The sequence below is a fragment of the Papio anubis genome, chromosome 16, assembly GCF_008728515.1.
Source record: "Papio anubis isolate 15944 chromosome 16, Panubis1.0, whole genome shotgun sequence".
Taxonomy (NCBI): Eukaryota; Metazoa; Chordata; class Mammalia; order Primates; family Cercopithecidae; genus Papio; species Papio anubis.
Genome location: NC_044991.1, coordinates 49,477,020 through 49,491,391, shown reverse-complemented (window position 1 = coordinate 49,491,391; position 14,372 = coordinate 49,477,020).

The following is a 14,372-nucleotide window of genomic DNA, read 5'->3' as shown; positions in this document are numbered from 1 at the left end:
TGGCCTCTGGTAATTTTGCGACTGTCCATCACAAAACCTCATCTAAGGAAGGCTCTTTCAATTATTATTTATTCGAGGCTACTGAATAGCTGTAGGTTGTGCAGGAAATTGTCCTGGTTGTTTTCTACATGAATCCAGAAAGCCATTTGTCTGCTTATTGTTTTACTAAATGTCAAATATTTGTTTATTTCCCCAGACTTCTCTTTCTTCTAAAATTAGAGTACATAAAAAGTCTGATAAATGTGAGTTGCATTAACTCGGATCTAGTAAATTTCTTATAGAAGAAATTTAAGGAGCTAGTGCCTGAGCAGAAAGTTTCAACCAATGGGAAATCGTGGGTAAATGTCTCAGCTTCACTTAAGGGCAAGTGAAAGTTTGAATATTGCACTGGCAATCTTAGCCCCACAGACTTTAAAAGTTGATGCAAATTACATAACACATTATCCAACTGATGCTGTCAAGAAATTCAATGTGTCAATAAGAAACACACCAATAACAAAGGAAAACAAATTACCAATTAAATTATGACTCCTCATCAAACATAAAGGCATCCAATTCAATTTTGAGAAGGTTAAAAGCAAAAGTATGTCTTAGAATCAGTGAAATATCATAATTTTCTTTCTTTTTTTACTTCCAAAACTACCTGTTCTATAAGAACCTATGGTTGTACATTAATTTATTTAAAACCAACAGAAAGCACAATCTCCAGGCAGCATTGTATTCAAAGTAAAAATGCCCCAAGACCAGAAAAATCATTGGAAAGCAGAGATAAGTTTGTACTAAACTTACTACAAAAAGTGCCCAAGTAAGACTTGATTCATAATCTACATAGTCTCTTAAAATTACTTTCACCCCCTGTTTGTCTCTCTCGTGATTGTCACTGATAAAGAAACTGCCACCAAAACTGCCCTTAAAACCCAGCTTGTGCAGCTCTTGCCTTTTCTCCCCTCACTCTCATCTCTGGATTTACTCTATTTTCTTGAACCATCTTTAACCTTTGCATGAATCCTTTAATTTTTACAATGTGAATCACTGTGTTCTTTCTGAATGCTCTAGTGTTGCTTCATTCAGCCACCCAAAGGCTCACAAATAAAGCAGGCAAAAATAGAATTATCTTTACACTGGAAGAGGCTACAGCTACACCTTTAACAACATATTTCCCAGTAATATATTCACTCAACACATACTTAATAAACACCTACTATATTCCAGGCATTGATTCTGCCATAGGCTCAGTCAGACTTAAAGTGCATGTTTCTTGGTGATAATCATTCCCAGGTAAGTATATCTTTAAGTCCACTCTCTATGCCTCTACTCAAACTCTGTGTCTCTACCTCAACACAGTTTGACAGAAGGAAGGGTCCATTTGCACGCACACACACACACACACAGACACACAAACCCCAGATTGTGGTAGAGGGTCTTCAGCATCGAATGGCATTTACCATCTTTTTATCCTCACTTGCAACTTACATGCAGCAAAAGGCCACTCCAAGTTTTGGAACCTAGGATGTAGCCCAAGAGACAGTTTATGAGTTCAAGTAGTTTATTTGGGAGATGAGTTTGTACTGAAAGCTTTATTAAAAATGCCAAACTAGGATTGATTCAACACATTACAAAGTCTCTACTTTTCCCATCTTTTCATTTCCCTGTTTATTACTGTCACAGATTAAAGACCTGACCCTAAAATTTCCCTCAATTCCCAGTTGATTTATTCTATTTTCTTAATTTCTTCTATTTTCTTTAAGTGAGATGGGGATGTAAGGAAAGTTATTCTGATGACTGGGTTATCACTGTGAACAAAAGTGTTCAAGCCCCCCAATCAAACTCAAAAGGCCTTAGGTGCACCCCTCACAGTTAACTCACCAAGACATGAAGAAGCTGAGACATTTACCCACGATTTCCCATTGGTTGAAGCTTTCTGCTCAGGCACTAGCTCCTTAACGCTTCCAACTTGTGCAATCTGTTAGCCAAGTATGCTCCTGTGGCGAGAAAGCATCGCCAGGCAGAAATGAAAAAACTCTTTAGGTGAATAGAGATTTTTTCTCAGTTGATCTCTGAAGAAGGCTAACGGCTACATCCTAACACTCAACATTTCAAGGAAGGTTGCATTCCATCTGTAAGTAACATACAGAGAAGAGTTAGGTAAACTGGTTTCCATAAAGCTACCTATGCACTAGGAATTATAGATCTTTAATTGTTAAACCTCAAGGCACCCCCTTGCCCAACTCTGAGACTTATATGTGACCATAATTATAGCTTGACTCATCCTCAAATGGAAGGACCCAGGGAAGAAGTCTATGCCAGCCCTAGAATTGGGTTTGTAAACATTTGAGCCAGGAATACTAGGGTGCTGGTTATAGTCTAAAAAGGGTATGTTGCCACCAGTTTGGCATTAGGCCAAACAGATTTCTCCTTGTGGGGGAGACACAACCAGGCAAAGGCCAGAGTTAAGACCTCTAAAGCATGAGACCCAAGGCAAGCACTTCTCTTGCCTGGATCCAGGACAGTACTGCTTCCAAACATAAGTAGCTAGATAATTTCAAAAATATTAAGTAATATAGTATTGTCCCTATCAGATATGGCTTGGATGTTTGTCCTGTCCAAATCTCATGTTGCTCATGTAGAAATGTGATTCTTAACGTTGGAGGTGGGGTCTGGTGGGAGGTGATTGAATCATGGGAGTAGATCTCTAATGAATAGTTTAGAACCATCCCCTTGGAGATAAGTGAGTTCTTGCTCAGTTAGTTCACATGAGACCTAGCTGTTGAAACATCTGAGACCTCATTTCTCTCCCTGTCTCTTGCACCCACTCTGAACATTTGACATGCTGTCTTTTCCTTTGCCTTCTACCATGAGTAAGAGCTCCCTGAGTCCCTCACCAGAAGCTGAGCAGATGTCAGCACTATGCTTCCTGTACAGCCTGCCAAACTGTGAGCCAATTAAACCTCTTTTCTTTATAAATTGCCCAGCCTCAGGTATTTCTCTATAGCAGTGCAAGAATAGACTAATACACCATCGGATCTTTCATTTACTCAAAAGTCAAGCCTTTCTGTGTTTCACATCTCAGAGAATAAAAGCAGTAAGGTGGAAAGCTGAAAGTCTGAATCTCTTCCTGGTCTTTCTCATTCAAAAGCCTGAATAATTGGAGGAATGGAAAGGATTCCAGTTATGGACAAAATGTTGAAAGAAATCATGAAACAAAATAATCTCTGCCTGATCTGGGAAAAATAAACAAAATAAACAGACTTGGAGGCGGGGAGTGGAGGAGGGGGGAGTATGTTAAAAGTATAGACGTCAGAGGTTCTTGAGAAAGGAATTTAGTTTCTTTATGCAAAACACCAAAGAAAGAACGAGATCTCAGAGGGACCACAGTCAACCTTAGCAAATTGTACTAAGGTGGCTTCAATAAATTCCTATATTCTAGTGTGGCATGGAAACTACAGAAAAATTCCAGGATTCTCAAGATTAAAACAGATAAAGCAGTGAAAACCATTGAATCTAACCAGACAAGGAGGACAACAACAAGGTAGAGTGGTGGATGTCTCAGTAGAGGCCTGCATAGAAAGATGACATTGAGGATCAGTGGGTTCTCCTCTGGCACATCTTAGCACTATGTAAGCCTCTTGAAATTTAGCTACAACTGAAAGTAAGTGAGTTTCTCTTAGCAGATGAGCACTAAAGAAATGAACTATTGAGTTACATAAAAACATCCTACCAAAAGCTTCTGAATCATGAAGATAGTCATTTATACCCAGAATGACTGAGCTTATCCAAAATGTCCTTTAAGACCTGGAGGAATACATACATATACAACACGAAAATAAAAGGTTGTTCCATGGGCCAACTATGATGAAGAAAGAGCTCCCTTAGAGATTCCCATGTTGACCACTTATTTTTCTTCTCAGTGCTTGAAACCTTGCTGATAATGTTTTCTTAAATTTCCACATTTGCCCTTCTTCTTCTTCTGGGATTTGGGCATACCTGAATATTTACCTTAATATGCTTAATGCCATACACTGTCCTTTCTATTCCAATGGCCCATTACGGTAGTCTGTGGTCCAGTATATTGGATTACTCTACTTATTATGTGCTGGATTCTAATTCTGAGGAAAGAAAGCCATTGTCTATGCTGTTTATCTTATTTACTGCCTGTCTAAGCACTGCATAATGCAAAGGGAGATTAGATAACCACTCATGTTAGCTATTCCAGCTGTCCATGACCTCTCAAATCCTATCTGCTTTTTGCAAGTTCCTTCTTATGTCATTCAGCACATCAACTTTATAATGGCCTCTGTGAAAGCTACCATTTTCACTTAGCTTCTTAGTTCCCAATTCTCCCAATCTATCTTCCAGTTTAATGATTCTCTTTTCAGCTGTGTCTAATCTGCTGTTAAATCTGTTTATTGAGTTGTTTGCTTTTTATTTCCGCTCTTGCACATTGTTATTTCTAGACATTTATTTTGGTATTCTCTTGGAAGTGCTAGGTCACTTTTCACAGTTTTCTGTTCCCTGAAAATTATTTCTACTTGTCTTTTTTTCCTTTAAGTAGGGTAAGATGTTTTATAAATGTCAGTTTCACAGGTTAGTTTCTACTGGTTCTTGCTTACAGTGCTTTATTTTCTTGTATGTTTAATTTTTGCTGAATAGTACTTATTTTACTTGAAAAATTATTTATGGCCATTCTCTGTGACCTAGGATGGAAGTGCCTTCTGAAAGAAGATGAAAGAACACAGAAAGAATTCATGTTTGTTTCTACATGGTGCCTAGGGGAGTAGCTAACCTAAATCTCTTTAGTGTTTGTTTGTTTATTTTTGATTTGGTTTGGTTTTTTAATGTCTCTAAACCACTAATGTATACAATATCTCATTTTAAGAATACAATTTCTTGTGAGATCAGTTTTGCAGCAGCCTTTTTGGGAAAACTTTTTTCCTAGTTGAGAATCAAAGAAATTTTCTTTGTAGGCCCTATCATAAAGACAATGTTAAGATTACTTCTAATTTTTCTTTATCCTAATTTTGAACCCTTTGGGGAACCTGTTTAATGGTCAAATGACCTCCTATTAGACTTTCTGATTTAAATTAACTTAGACTTTCATTTTTATCTGTCCCATGGGGCCATCAAAATTGAAGTTCAAATTTGCCAGGATTGGTAAACAATGGCTTCAGTGCTCTACCTACCTCTGTGAATTTGAGATTTCCCTTAGAGTTTGGCCTGATAATTACACGCTATCTTGTATCTTCATTATTTTTAAAAAGTTTTGTGTTTCTATTTTATCCAGTACTTTAGTTGTTGTCTCAGAAGAGTTACTGAGTTCCTACTGGATATATTTGAACATTTTAAACTATTTTTCTGAAAAACACATTCAGTGATACCCAGACCTGGCCCTGCATCTGGTTAACATGAAATTTTTACTCTTAATCTCCTGGAGAAAGTAGCCAATCAACGTCTAAAAATGAAGTGGCTCATTTGTTGTTTGGGGACACTCCATAGCCTTACACTCATAGCAACTAGATAGAAAAATATCAAGTAGGGATGGCAAAACCTTCTTCTATAATCTAAAGACCTTCTAGTTGTCAAAAGTATGTATGATATCCTTGTAAGCTAAATTTAGCACCTAGAGCTCCAGTTTCTCTCTAAGATGTGTAAAAACTCATCTAGCTTGACAGTTCCCTGTTGGCTGCACCTCTGAGAAGTCAATTATTCTCAACAATGCCAATTTTAATTTATCCACTCTAAATTACTCCTGAATTTCTATGTGTATTTTTAATAGAAGGTATAATACCAAATTTAATCACTAATGGCTTTCTGGACAGTGGTATAAAATCTGAACCTTGGTCATCAAATTGCCTAAGGGAACAGATGTTTTGATTATATTATATTTTTGCTAAGAAATAAGTATAAGATCAATTATTCTTTATTTTATCCCCAGGACTTATAGTAGCACTGGGCCAGGCACAATGAATGACAATTAATAAAGGTTGAATAAACTAATTAACCCGTGGTAGATTAGTTGCAAAAAAAAAAAAATGGCACTAATTCTTCACAGCCTTCATGTATTTTTATAATGTGACTTTGCAGATCTTGCCATGAAGAAGCCATGTCTCTTCTCTATCCCTGAATCTGGGCTGGTCTTAAGATAGGCCTCACCTAAGAGAGTGAGTTACTCTATTATTCCAGGTCCCAGATTAGGCCTCTTTTTTTTTTTTTTTTTTTTTGGAATCCTGTTAACACCATGAGAACAGGCCTTTGCTAGCCTGTTGGAGGAAGAGAAACCTCATAAAGCAGAGTTGACCTCATTTTCCCAGCTGAAGGACCAAACATATGATAGAGCCCAACCAGCATCAGTTCAGCCACCTAACCAAGCAGCAGCTGACAGCACAGCTGAGTGAGCCCAGCTAAGGTAGCAGAGCTGGCCCAAAGCAGTGGAACTTTCTAGCCAATCTGCAAACTTGTAAGCATTAATGAATGATTTTTTTGTTGTTGTTTTAGCCACTAAATTTTGGAGTGGTTCATTTATAGCAGTAACTAACTTGCACAAAATCATTGTTACAAACCCTCCTGGGGTGTTTTAGAAGAAAGGACACCAGGTTGGGAATCAGAAGTCTTCAATTCCAGTTCATTCTCTGCCATGAGTTTGCTGGTCTTGCACAAAACATGCCTTCTCTGCGCCTTAGATTTGAGATTCCTTTGAGTTCTAATCTTATTTTTCATGTGAAATCTCCCAAAATGTTTTACTCAGCATTCCTGCCATCCGTCATGATATAGTGAGAAAAGTTTATTTATTTTTTGTATACTTGAGCATTTATTGAGTCTCCAAAGAATTTGCTTGCATATCAAGTATTGGAAATTCTAGACAATTGAGCTGATGTATTCTTACTCTAAGCCTTCTCTGAAAGCATATTTTTAGAATGAATTCTTATTGGGAGCTTTCTGTGATTTGTGTTTTCTTTTGTTTTTGTTATGGTATTCTCAAAGCAGAAGTCAAACAAACAAAATCTATTAAAATAAATATCCTTGTTAATCAAGGCTTCAGTGAACTTTGTTCTTTTTCGTCCTCCCAAAAAGGAACACAAAACAGAGATTTAATAATGGAACAAAAATATCACTCAAAAAAAGAAAGCAAGCACTCCAATATTCATCTGATTTTTACTAATTGTTTATAATATTGGAGTAGAGATAATTGTACCTCATAGCCCTCAATTCTGAAAACTATAATGGATTCATATATAATGGACTCCAGTACACAAATATGTGCTTATACAAGGGGAACCCATGTGACAATGATTCTTAATAGTGGAGATGAGGGATCTCTTAGAAATTCTGATGAAAACTAAGAACCTTGATTCAGAAAATCATACAAATGTAAACATTCACATAGTAGACTTTTTCATGATTTTTGCCTCCTCAGCACTTTATAAACACTGCTTTTTTTGTTTTGTTTTGTTTTGTTTTTTGCGGCGGAGTCTCACTCTGTCGTCCAGGCTGGAGTGCAGTGGCACGATCCCACCTCCCATGTTCAAGTGATTCTCCTGCCTCAGCCTCCTGAGTAGCTGGGATTACAGGTATGCACCACCATGCCCAGATAATTTTTGTATTTTTAGTAGAGATGGGATTTTACCATGTTAGCCAGGCTGGTCTTGAACTCCTGACCTCAGGTGATCTGCCCGCCTCAGCCTCCCAAAGTGCTGGGATTACAGGCGTGAGCCCCCATGCCTGGCCTAAACACTTTTCTTATGTTTGAGATTTTTTTTCCCTTCTTAATCTGCATACCTCCAGAGCAGAAACTAATAATTCACTTCCCGTGGTTGCAGCTATGACACAGACACATGGTCCAGGATCAACTATTCAGGTAGACACACATAGAACATCTATTTGAAAGCAAATTATATTCAGAAGCATGCACTCACAGATCCACTCTGGCTAGGATGGAGCTGAAGACATTGAGATTTCAGACACAGCAGGGAGTGGGCAGAGATACTGGTATATCATGGTGCATGGCATCTAAGTGAGGTGCAGCAACGCTGTTTAGGAGTTGAGGCATCAGAGTATTCCCTGAAGTATTGTGCAGTGTAACTTTACAGATGTTCCTAGCTGTACAACTTTCAAGCCTGATTCTTAGACCCTTTCAGAGATTCTGGGAATCATCTGATGCCCTTCAATAAATGCTAAACTATATGTGCAACAGAGAACTCTGACCAATATATGCATATAAAAAAACAAACAGAGTTTGCACTTAATTTCAAGATTTTTACAAGATCTTCTGAAGATTATGCATGGCTTAGCTCTCAGAATACATAGATGCTCATTTGTTATGTTGTCAGTGGAGAGGTGATGAGGAATGATGTTGCATAAGGCTTCTTGGTACAGAAGAATTAACACTGAATAGAGTAAGCAGTCTTAGCCCTAGTCTTGGCTTTGCTACTGTTTACCTAGTCATTGCACACTAAGTATCTATGTCACCTGTCCTGAATCTGGACAGGATTGTGACCATTAGAATAAGGTGGCAGTGGGGCTGTGTGACTTCCAAGGCTAAGTCAAACAAGACAACAGATACAGCTTCTGCCCTGTAGCTTGGGACACCCTGAGCCACCATACAAAAAGCCTGAAGAGGCCTCTATGCTGTGAGCAAGCCCAGACCATACAGAACAGCCGTGTGAGGTGCCCCAGGTGAGAGACTCAGCTGAGGTGCCAGCTGAAAGCCAGTAACAACTGCCACATACAACTCTATAACTTCTCATGCAAATTGATATATGAGCCCAGGACATCAGGTATCACCCAGGACTGTCTTGGGAAAACTGATGTATGGTCACCCTTTTGAGCATCTACTCTGAGCTAAGCACTTGTGCCTTCCTTTACCTCTGTGAACTCCTTAAAATGGGGTGAGGGTTGTTGAACTAGTAGATATCACAGATCATAGCGCTGCAAGGACAAGGCAAGTAACAGAAACACATGAGACAGCTGAATTTGAGTAACAGAACATGTCAAGGACTTCAGCAAACTGAAAAACACACACAAAGTCTAGAGGGAACAGATATTCAGCTCCCATATATATTATCAGAAAGCAATGTAGGCACAATATTTCCTGATACTCTGGTTTGTTTTTTTTTCAAAAGAAGTTAAAAATATACACTTTTCTATTTAAATTTAAAACTTTCTAGATAATTTTTAAGGTAGTCTTTGTGGGTTGGAGGATTTCAGTGGACTCTCCAGGCTAACAGGTCAAAATAAATCAATTAATGTAAATACCCCATGGTCACTCTTAGGTATCTGCTAATCCTGGCTCTCCAGCAGGCTCACTTTGGGGAGCGCTGTCATTTTTGTTTGAGGGTAAACCACTTCTATAAAAAGCCACTCTTTTGTCTCAGAATTCTAGATTGAAGATAATTAAAGCTCCCCTTCTCCCCTTTTGTTTTATCTTGTGTGAAGAAGTTTTAAACTATTATGTTCAGTTATATAAAAATCCACCCAGGTGCAGAAAAAAAAAAATACCAGTCATGAACTCTGTGTATTAGTCAGCTATTATTATAAAAATGTTATGTAACAAATATCCAAATAACTTACAACAAGCATTAATATCACAGGCATATATTTTGGGGCTGGCTAATCTAGGCTGGGCTCAGTTGGATGGCTCTGCTTTAGGCTGTGAGGCAGCTAAACTATGGCTTACATTCAGGTCTCCTTCCTCTGTGTCTCTTCTGAGATTCAGGGAGAAATAGCAGCATCTATCCAGCAGCAACTGTCCTCACAGCAGATCATCAGAAGGCAAGAGCCAAGCCTAACAGAACAAGTTCTACTAAGGCTTCTGTTTGCCTCACATCTGCTAATATATCACTGACCAAAGCAAGTCACAAAGTCAAGCACACCCTCAAATGGCCGAGAAGGACGCTCCATCAGCAACAGAAAGGGGAAAGAAGTGAATGCTTACTGAAATTAACCCAAACTCTAATATCCTACATGTCTTTTTGAAAAGCTGGGTTCCTTTCTAAATCATCCCCAAACAACCTCTCTCCCAGGCTTCACTGGCTCCCCATGAAGCTGCTGGGCTCTGGGACGTCACCCTAAGTGGATTTTGGCCTGCTGTGAGCGAAACACTGGTGAGTGGAAGCAAATGCCGAAGACTTGGAACTCTCAGGACAAGTGCTCTAAATTAGGAACAAAGCGTTCCATGGACTACGTCAAAACTTTAAAAATAAGCCTTGCTCCATACACAGCTAATGACCTTGCTGAAGACATTAAAAAATGCCTCATTTAAGATGTTTAAGTAATTACCCAGGAGGAGTGGCCATAAGGTTTTTCCATCCCATCTGTGCCCTGCCTCTAAGCCCTCTCTTTCCCTTCATTGCCATAGGTCCTGGTTCCCATGCAGGCTGTTTTAATGTAAGACAGCAACCTAATGTAAGAAATCTACAAATCAATGGTGCCTTTGGGTGGTTTATTTGCTAAGAATATTGCTTTATTTACTCTGCTCTTTTGATGCCTTCTAAGGAGAAAGAAGCCAACTACTGTCACAGTGAGTATTTCTTTAAGTCTGAGCCATAGGGGACCAGGGCATAGAGAATACCTAAAACACTCTCTGACTACAAACTCCTTTAAAATATTACTTTTTAAAGGAACCATGGAACAAGGTGAACATGCTGCAAATTCAAGCCTGAATAAATAAACAACCCCACATATTACCTGATGTTTTGTAGGAGATGCAAGAACCAGGGTGCACGAAAAACCTAGGAAGTATATATTGGTTGAAAGTGGACTGAGATAGTAGCATGGACTGACCCAGGTTCTCAGGTTTCTTATTTACTGTGTAACTCAAGATAATTGGGCTTCCTCATGGTCAATCTTGGTACATGGTTACATTCCAAAGAAACACAAGTGTCTCATCAAACAAACCAACCAAGAAATATGAAAATCTTCCACAAAGACTCAAAGAGATGTCAAAGATAGAGGCAAATTTTATTGCATAACACGACACACTCCTCTTCCCTATCTTCTTGAAGTCCTACATCTCACAGCAACGATTTAATCAAATTTATTCCTTTCAATTATTCCCATTTGTTTCTCCAAAAATTGTTTAAAAAAAAAAAAAAACATAGGGCCAACCACAATGGCTAACACCTGTAAACCCAACACTTTGGGAGGCCAAGGCAGAAGGATTGCTTGAGAACCGGAATTTGAGACTAGTCTGGGCAATACGGCAAGACCTTATCTCTACCAAAAATGAAATACTTAGCTGGGCATGTTGGTGCATGATTCCTAGGTACTCAGGAGGCTGAGGCAGGATGATCACTTGAGACCAGGAAGTAGAGGCCACAGTGAGCTATGATTGCACCACTGCACTTCAGCCTGAGCAACAGAGCAAGACCCACTTGAAGAGGGGAAAAAAGGAAAAACAGAGCAAACTGGGACCTAAACAGATACACAAGGGATGCACTGGAAGGTAAAGAGTCAGTGAATGTGTATCAGTAGAATGTATGCCTTGGTCACATGTGCTAGAGTCAATTTCCTTACCTCAGACAAGCACTGGCTCTCACATTGGGTCCAGAGTTCCCATGGCTGGATGTTGTATTCAAAGCCACGCTCCAGTTAAAAAAATAGAATTGAGGCCTAAAGGCTTTGGTTCAAATCCCAGTTCCATCACTTTACTGGCCGTTTGCATTTGGACGCTTCTTCAACTATAAAACAGGAATTTAAAAAATCCTACCTTAAGGTATCATCATTAGGATTAAATGATATCATGGAAATGAAACCTGGACACAAGTGGGGATTTGACAAGCCTGAGTGAATTCTGAACAACAGTGAGGTTTAGAAAGTGCTTTGATCACCTAGATAGGCCATTTTTCAAATTTCTCTTTTATTTGTATTCATCCCCTAAAATTATATTAAGGCTTCCTTACTGCTGTGGACTGAATGCTCCACAGCCTGCCACAAATTCACACATTGCAACCTAAATCCCCAATGTGATGGTATTTGGAGGTCAGGACTTTGGGAGAAAATTCAGTCATAAGAGTGGAGCCCTCACGGTAGGATTTGTGCCACTATAAGAAGAGGCACGATAGAGATGATCTCTCTCAGCCAAGGTGAGAATACAACAGGAAGGTGCCATCGGCGAACCAGGAAGTGTACCCTCACCAGACACCAAATCTGCTGGCACCTGGATCCTGGAATCCATCCCAGTCTCTAAAACTATGAGAACTAAACATTAGTCATTTAAGCCAGTCTATGGTATTTTATTATAAAACCCTGAGCTGAATAAGACAAACTCACATACTGCCAGTCCACTGAAATGTCTTTGAATTTCTGTAGGTAGGACATCCAGCCTTGGTTTCTTTTCCATGTATGATGAGGACAAGTTAGGTACAAAGATGATGGAGGATGACTTGGGATACTCTAGATGATCCTTTCTCAGGAAAGAATGGTAAATCCCAAGGAACCAGGTACCTGTTCTCTGAGACACTTCATCCACTCTTCAGTCCCATTCATACGTTTGCCCTGTTGGTGGCTTTTATAAACTTTATTGAGCTTTAGTTTGTCTCTGCCTGCCTTTATTGACTACTTAAACAGTGCTTGAAACATCTGGTCCCCTGAGAGCTTTTATCAAGCTCTCTGGAGTACAGATTAGGTTTTCATTTGTCCAATTGCTTGTCAAATTCAAAAGAAGGTCTTCTAAGCTGAGGGGATTCAGGACAGCTGCATGGGCTCATCTGTGAGCACCCACTGAGAGGGTAAAGGAGGTTGAAATTAAGCTGTGAGTCATGATACTGGGTTGAAGCTTGGTGAGAGGGATGTCTTCTTTGTAACTCAACTGCCTGGCGGAAATGCTTTCTTTTAATCTGGTAATTCTCACAAAGGTCCTGTAGGGCTGGCTGCAGTCCTAAGGACTTTTAGTACACCTTCTGGTTATTCATCCGAGAAAATTGAGATTGGAACTTATCAGAACTCCTTAGAGGGAAGATATTACTATATGGACAGATCTGTAATTGCTTTCAAGGCTTTTCATGGAAGCTATTGTCTATCCAAGAGAGAAAAAACTCAGCTAATGTCCACAGTCCAAGCTAACATATTAAGTAAAGGGCCTCAAGGAAAGAAAAAGAAATACATGCCACTTAAACACTACAAAAGTTAGTCTTCACAGGGATTCAAGTTGTCAAGAATTGATGGTTTCATTCCATTCACTTAAATTATTTAACAAAACAAGAGTTTTGACTTCTTCACACTATTAGACATTCTCCTCTATTAAGACAATAGCCATCTGCTGGAGTCATTAGTTTACTAGGACAAGAATTTTTGGTGGGGGTGTGGTGGTTCACACCTGTAATCTTAGCACTTTGGGAGCCTGAGGCAGGCGGGAGTTTCAGACCAGCCTGGCCAACATGGCAAAATCCCATCCCTACTAAAAATACAAAAATTAGCTGGGCATGGTGGCGTGTGCCTATGGTCCTAGTTATTCGGGAGACTGAGGCACAAGAATTACTTGAACTTGGGAGCGGAAGGTTGCAGGGAGCTAAGATTGAGCCACTGCACTCCAGCCTGGGCAACAGAGTGAGAATCTATCTCAAAAAAAAAAAAAAAAAAAAAAAAAAGAATTATTTCTCATTCTACACCTGCATTATGACCATTTCAATATATGTTTGTAAACTGAAATGTCTTCTCAGGCTTGATAATGAGTCAAACTCTTCTTTAATATAGAAAAAAAACTTCAGCAAAGAGATCTGTTATCAAAGTTGCCATATTCCTTAGAAATTTATGTTTGCTTCTTGCACTAGAGTCTGAATCCCCATCTCCCACCATAGAGTGTGGACATTACCCTGATTCTTTTCCAGTGCCTGATATAAGATGGACACTAAATAAATGCTTCCTGTTTTAATGAATGAATAAGCTAAAGTTATGTGATTACTTTGTCTTTATTTTCAAACCTTGATGTGAAATTTGTTCTATGTTGGTCTGGCAGGAAAGTTTTCTTTAATGCCGGAATTCTCACATAATATAAGTTATAGTATATTCCATATACTGTATAATAGTATATGTTACATATTATTATCCTATATAATAACATGCTATTATTATAATACAATAATAATAAGGAGTATATTCTTGTTGGGTGAAAAATGTTATATATATATACACATATTTGAATGTATGCTTTATGTTTGTTATACTCTTCATACATAATACACTTTATCTCACACACACACACACACACACACATATATATATATGAAGATTTTCTGTTACTTCATCGTGATCCCTAACAAATAAATAGCCTTGTCTAGCCATTGTTAGGAATTGGGAAGTAGACAGAATTTCTCATTGCTTTCAATTGATGAGACAGATGTCCCAAGTATTGTCTTTCCTGTTCAGGTAGACATAACCTG